Raw genomic sequence first — 5,957 nt, 5'->3', positions numbered from 1 at the left:
CCGGCGTGGATTCCCCTAGTCTTTGACAGCATCCGGAGATATGTACCACCAGAGATTTACGCAGAGCCCACGCATTTCCAGTAAATTACAGGCCAGCGGTTTGCAAACACTGGGCTGTCGCTTAATAGCGTCACAGATGTGTTCCATTGAGTTCAGACCAGGTGAATCTGGTGGCAAAAAGATCAATTTGCGTTCGCTATCATGCTGGAAAATGCCACCATCTCCGTCGGGAAAGATTATAAACCATGAAGGAATATAGGTTCAAAAATGGCTCTAAGCACTTTGGGCCTTAACAACTGAGGTCATCAGTCCCCTAGACTTAGAACTACTTAAACCTAACTAACCTAAGGACATCACACATATCCATGCCCGAGGCAGGATTCGAACCTGCGAGTAGCGGCAGCGCGGTTCCGAACTAAAACGCCTAGAACCGCTCGGTCATAGCGGCCGGCGGAATGCAGGTGATCTGCAATAATGTTGACATAGAATACAGCTGTCACGGTGTCCTCGATTACCACCCCAGGTCGCACGACAGCCGAGGCTAATGTCTCTCATAACATAACACTGCCCACATCGACGTATGCCGCGCTGCAGGTTTCGAACATCCGTTAGCTTCTACGACTGTCCATCCATAAAACGACCATCGACTTGGTGTTAAGAAAAACGTGACACATCCGACCAGGCGACACATTTCGACAGATACACCGTCCAGTCAAGATGATTACACGCCCAGTGCAATCGAATTGACGGTTTGGTTGGGCCAACAAGGGTTTACGCAGAAGTCATCTGCTCCGGTGCCCCATGTTCTACAGTGTCTGCTGAACGGTGTGCTACGAAACAATTGAGCCTGCACTAGTAATGTACTCTACCGTCACATCTGCCACATTCACCGCGTATCCTGCTTCACACAGTGGGTAAGCCTCCAACGTCCGCGTTCTTTGATGACTCGTGGACGTCCAACACTTGGTCGCCTTCTCAAAGACGCTCACAATAGCAGCATGGGAAGAGGGCACCAGCTTCGGCTTTTCCGAGATGTTCGTTTTCAGGCACCGGGCCCGTAACAGCGTGCCCTTTGTGAAAATCACTGATGTCGGCTGTTTTCCCCTTTTGCTGCCCATATCGTCGCTGGAGTCCGATTCTGGTGCACTTGTATGCTTTCCTGACTGTGTCACGTGCCCACAACGCCACCAGGCGCCATTCAAAACTCGCGGTGGGCATTGAGCAATGTGTTTCATGAACAGTGTAAAAAGTACAATAGATCCATTAATAAACCGTCGTCTTTTCATAATAATTAATTCCATTACAAAAAATTAACAGAAGAGTAGTTCGTAGCATAATTCAACGGCCGAAGTTACCTTGAAAATAAAAAAAAGAATGAAATTTCTTTTTATTGGGGGTTAAGATGGTTTGAAGTCTGCTTTGTGCGAAATAAAAGTAGTTTTGACCAAATTATTATTTAAAGGTCCCAAATGTCAGTTTGAATGACACCTTTGAGAGTCACTTGTTGCCCTGTGTCTTCTCTTCCGCCACGGTCGCAGGTTCGAATCCTAACTCGGGCATGGATGAGTGTGATGTCCTTAGGTTAGTTAGGTTTAAGCAGTTCTAAGTTCTAGGGGATTGATGACCTCAGACGTTAAGTCCCATAATGCTCAGAGCCATTTGATGCATTTTTCAACATGGCGGAGATACAAGATAGCTTCTCCGCGTAACATTTCCCGAATACGAGGAGGTGGTATTTGTCAGGCAAGTGTACGTTGGTACAGTATTTGCGACTATTTTGATGAGATACTCGCTGTCAACAAAGGAGAGCGTAACGTAGGAGCAGTCTGTAACTCGTAACTTTGATTTCGAGCAATGTCAGCCGTAGCAACCCCCTCTAGGCAGAGGAAGCACAATAGGATGGACGCGAGCTGTGTTGCTTGCACTGTGCCGGCCGCTTCCGCTGGACAAACGAGTTCCAATTTAGAACCGGTGGACAGCGGCCGCGCGCCTGCCAGTAACACACACACTCACAACACAGCGCTACTACACCTGTGGGGCGCGGGCAGATCGTATCGCGACAAGAGTTACTAACTTACGCGCGCCGGCCCTCATTGTTGGCGCTCGCCGACACAGGGAGTGGGGCGGATTCCTTTCCACAATTCTTGTCGCCCGGGCGGGTGCGCGCAGAAAAAGATGAGAACACGGGCGCAGAGGTGGCGACGCGGCCGCCCTTATACAGGCTGTGAGGTCGCGGCCTCAAAACAAAGGCAGGCGCTGGCTCGGTACAAATCGCGGCCAGGCGGCGCTCCTCCGCCCACTGCGAGCCGCCCTTCTTTGGAGGTCGTTACGCGGTGAGTCACGCCGCCGCGTGTCTTCCCACGGCCGCCGTCCGCGTCTGCGTCGTTAGCGTCGCTCTCTCTCTCCCCACTGGCGCGCACGTCTCCTCTCTAGGCAGGCAGCTCTTGCACTTTGCCTGTTTGATACAGCCCTGAGCTTCCTCCCTGATGTGTAACGTCACCGTTCGCAAGGGAGACCCCAATCACGACAGTGATTGACTGCCACAGAATTCCGAATACACCCTCGGAGAGAGGATGCGTGGAGTGGTACGTCATTGGGATTTCGGACGTTAATTGAGTCTTCTCTTTTAGGTATGGGGTTGTTTTGAGGGAAGAGACCAAGCTGCGAGGTCATCGGTCTCATCGGATTAGGTAAGGATGGGAAAGGAAGTCGGCCGTGTCCTTTCAAAGGAACCATCCCGGCATTTGCCTGGATCGATTTAGGGAAATCACGGAAAACCTAAATCAGGATGGCCGGACGCGGGATTGAATCGTAGTCCTCCCGAATGCGAGTCCAGTGTGCTAACCACAGCGCGTTGGTGTGCGAATGATTGTTGCGTTGGGAGTTGTGGGTTTCTATCCATCTGCTGGATGTGGTGACTCAGAAATACCGACAGACCGTCGTTTCCACTGGCCACGAGTATACAGGGTGGTCCACTGATAGTGAGCGAACCAAATATCTCACGAAATAAGCATCAAACGAAAAAACTACAAAGAACGAAACTCGTCTAGCTTCGACGAGGAAACCAGATGGCGCTGTGGTTGGCCCGCTAGATGGCACTGCCATAGGTCAAACGCATATCAACTGCGTTTTTTTTTAAATAGGAACCCCGATTTTTTATTACATATTCGTGTAGTACGTGAAGAAATATGAATGTTTTAGTTGGACCACTTTTTTCGCTTTGTGATAGGTGGCGCTGTAATAGTCACAAACGTGTAAGTACGTGGTATCACGTAACATTCCGCCAGTGCGGACGGTATTTGCTTCGTGATACAGTACCCGTGTTAAAATGGACCGTTTACCAATTGCGGAAAGGTCGATATAGTTTTGATGTATGGTTGTTGTGATTGAGGAATTCATTGTGTGTGGGGTATTTTGGAGTGTGATTTAAAAGGATTTTGTTAATGCTTAGGTGATTTTCTATTCTAAAATACATCACCTTCTCAAAGATTTTGGTAAATGACTAAGTAGTGGTAGTTACTGACATCTCTATCATCAGTCTTACGGAGGGGTATGACAACGACGTACACCAATCAGCCTGGAAAAATGCTTAGAGTTAGTAATGAATCACGGAAATTGTAACGGGCTCATTTAACATACATTACCCCGTAGTACAGCTACTACTGCTATTGGTTTAGAGTTCTATAAGATATTAGTAAAGTATATACGTATTTTTTATCTACTAACGTTGCTTATCTTCGATTATAATGACTTTGTATATAAAGGATCAATGTACTGTATCACGTAAAAAAGCAATATTGTTATTTACTACGTTATGTTATTCACACGTGTGTATGTGATTCGTGCGACTGTGAGCGAAGTGTAGTGGCAACTGTGAGTGGAGTTGAATACCACAAGTAAAACGGACTGTTGTCTTTAGTTCCAGTAAACTGTGTATTGTCTGGTTGGGTATTCTCAGAACTGTATCGGAATCTACGTGAGGTCCGGGCTCCTGAACGGTTTAATTTTGGCGATGTGCAAATAATCGGGCCGACTGCACGTCAGAGTTGATATTTGAACAGCCGTCCACTACTGGTTCTGCAAACTTATGTTGACTGTATTAAAATAACCCGATTATTCCCGTCCCTTTCCGATTACACGAACAGGGAATATTTATTACGGTGTATTTTGACGGAGCAGCTATCAACGAGATAAATGAACGTCGACGCCAGAGATCTTAGAGCTGACGTCTCAGGTAAGAACTTCTCGTTAGCAATGACTGGTAGGGTTGACGTTTCTTCCACCAATTCTCAGACATGGAGAAATTTAACAACAACCGATCATCAGGTTTTTAGTGAACGTTTTGCTACACAACCTGCACGTTTTAATTGCAGTATGGCACTTTCAAATTTTACAAGCCAATTGACAAGTTGTGGAAAAGGTATCAGGTACGTACTTGCTGACAGGACGCTGCGGAAATCACTATATAACACGTAGCGGAATAACTGCCCCTTCTACTTTTCATAAAAGTCTCAACCGAACAGAAGCGGTAACCTGAATCCATCAAAGTAAACAAGAGAGAGAGATGATACCATCTTAAAATCAAGATGAGCTTTTATTTTTGAGTGAATATACAATTTTCTTAGTTTCAGAACGAGAATTTCTACACCTACATATCTACATATATACTCCGCTGTATATATGTGGCGGAGGGCACAAATCCCGCCAAAGTCATATCCCCCTCCCCCTCTGTTCTACACACGGATCGCGCCAGGGAAAAACGACTGTCTCAACACCTCAGCACGAGCTCTAATTTCCCCTTATTTTTGAACGGTGATTGCGCGATTTGAAAGTTGGTGGTAATAATATATGCTCTACATTCTCGGTGAAGACCGGATTATGGAATTTAGTGAACAGCCTCTTCCGTTTAGCGCGTCGTCTGTCTGCAAGTGTGTCCCACTTCAAACTTTCTATGAGATTTGTAACGCTCTCGCGATGGCTAAATGTACCAGTCACGAATCTTGCCGCTCTTCTTTGAACCTTCTCAAACTCTTGAATCAGACCCAACTGGTAAATGTCCCATACAGACGAACAATAACACTGGACGAACTAAAGTATTGTAAGCAACTTCCTATGTTGAAGGACTGCATCACTTCAGGATTCTGCCAATAAACCGCAATCTAGAGTTCGCCTTCTCCGTTACTTGTGTAATCTGGTCGTTCCATTTGAGACCATTTTGAATAGTCACACCCAGATACTTGACGGATGTTACCGCTTCCAAAGACTGGGCATTTATTTTGTACTCGTACACTAATGGGGATTAATGGTGAGACATTCATAAGACTGAATTTTATGAGTGTTGCTTTTTCAACACACTCTTTTGATTTTCTCTTGAACTATTTGTCCCTATATTTTCTACTACATTTAAGAAATGGTTATTAAACAAATCTGCTACCTGTGACTGATCATTTGTAGCCCTACCATTTAAATTAACAGTGATATTATCCTGTTCTGCGCTTCACTGCATTCCACATAGCCTTACGTCTGTTGCCGAAATTACTTGATTTCTGACATAACGTGCATGTTCCTTGAATTTTAAAAACTTTTCTAAGTAATTTTGAGCAGTTTTAGTAGTGTGCTACTGCTGCAGGATCTCTACTTGTTCTTGCTAACAGATACTTTTCACTTTTCCTTCCATGAGATCCCTCTAGTGATCCATGGTTTTTACGTAGCTGTAATGTGCTCACTGATGAACTTATGCAGAAAGATATTTTCAAATAATGATACAGTATGGGTTTATCCCGGAATAGATTACATTTTATGTCAGCATTTCGATCATTACAAGTTTCATCCCACGTCATCCCTTGTAAACCATTCTTCAAAACTTTGTTCTGTAGTCTTTAATTACATCAACTGATTTCCACTGAGGATTTGCAATACTGTGAGGTAGTACCTTATTTCTTCTAACATACCTGTAC

The sequence above is a fragment of the Schistocerca gregaria genome, chromosome 4 (genome assembly GCF_023897955.1).
Source record: "Schistocerca gregaria isolate iqSchGreg1 chromosome 4, iqSchGreg1.2, whole genome shotgun sequence".
NCBI lineage: Eukaryota > Metazoa > Arthropoda > Insecta > Orthoptera > Acrididae > Schistocerca > Schistocerca gregaria.
The sequence above is the reverse complement of the archived record's forward strand: the minus strand, read 5'-3'. Positions refer to the sequence as shown.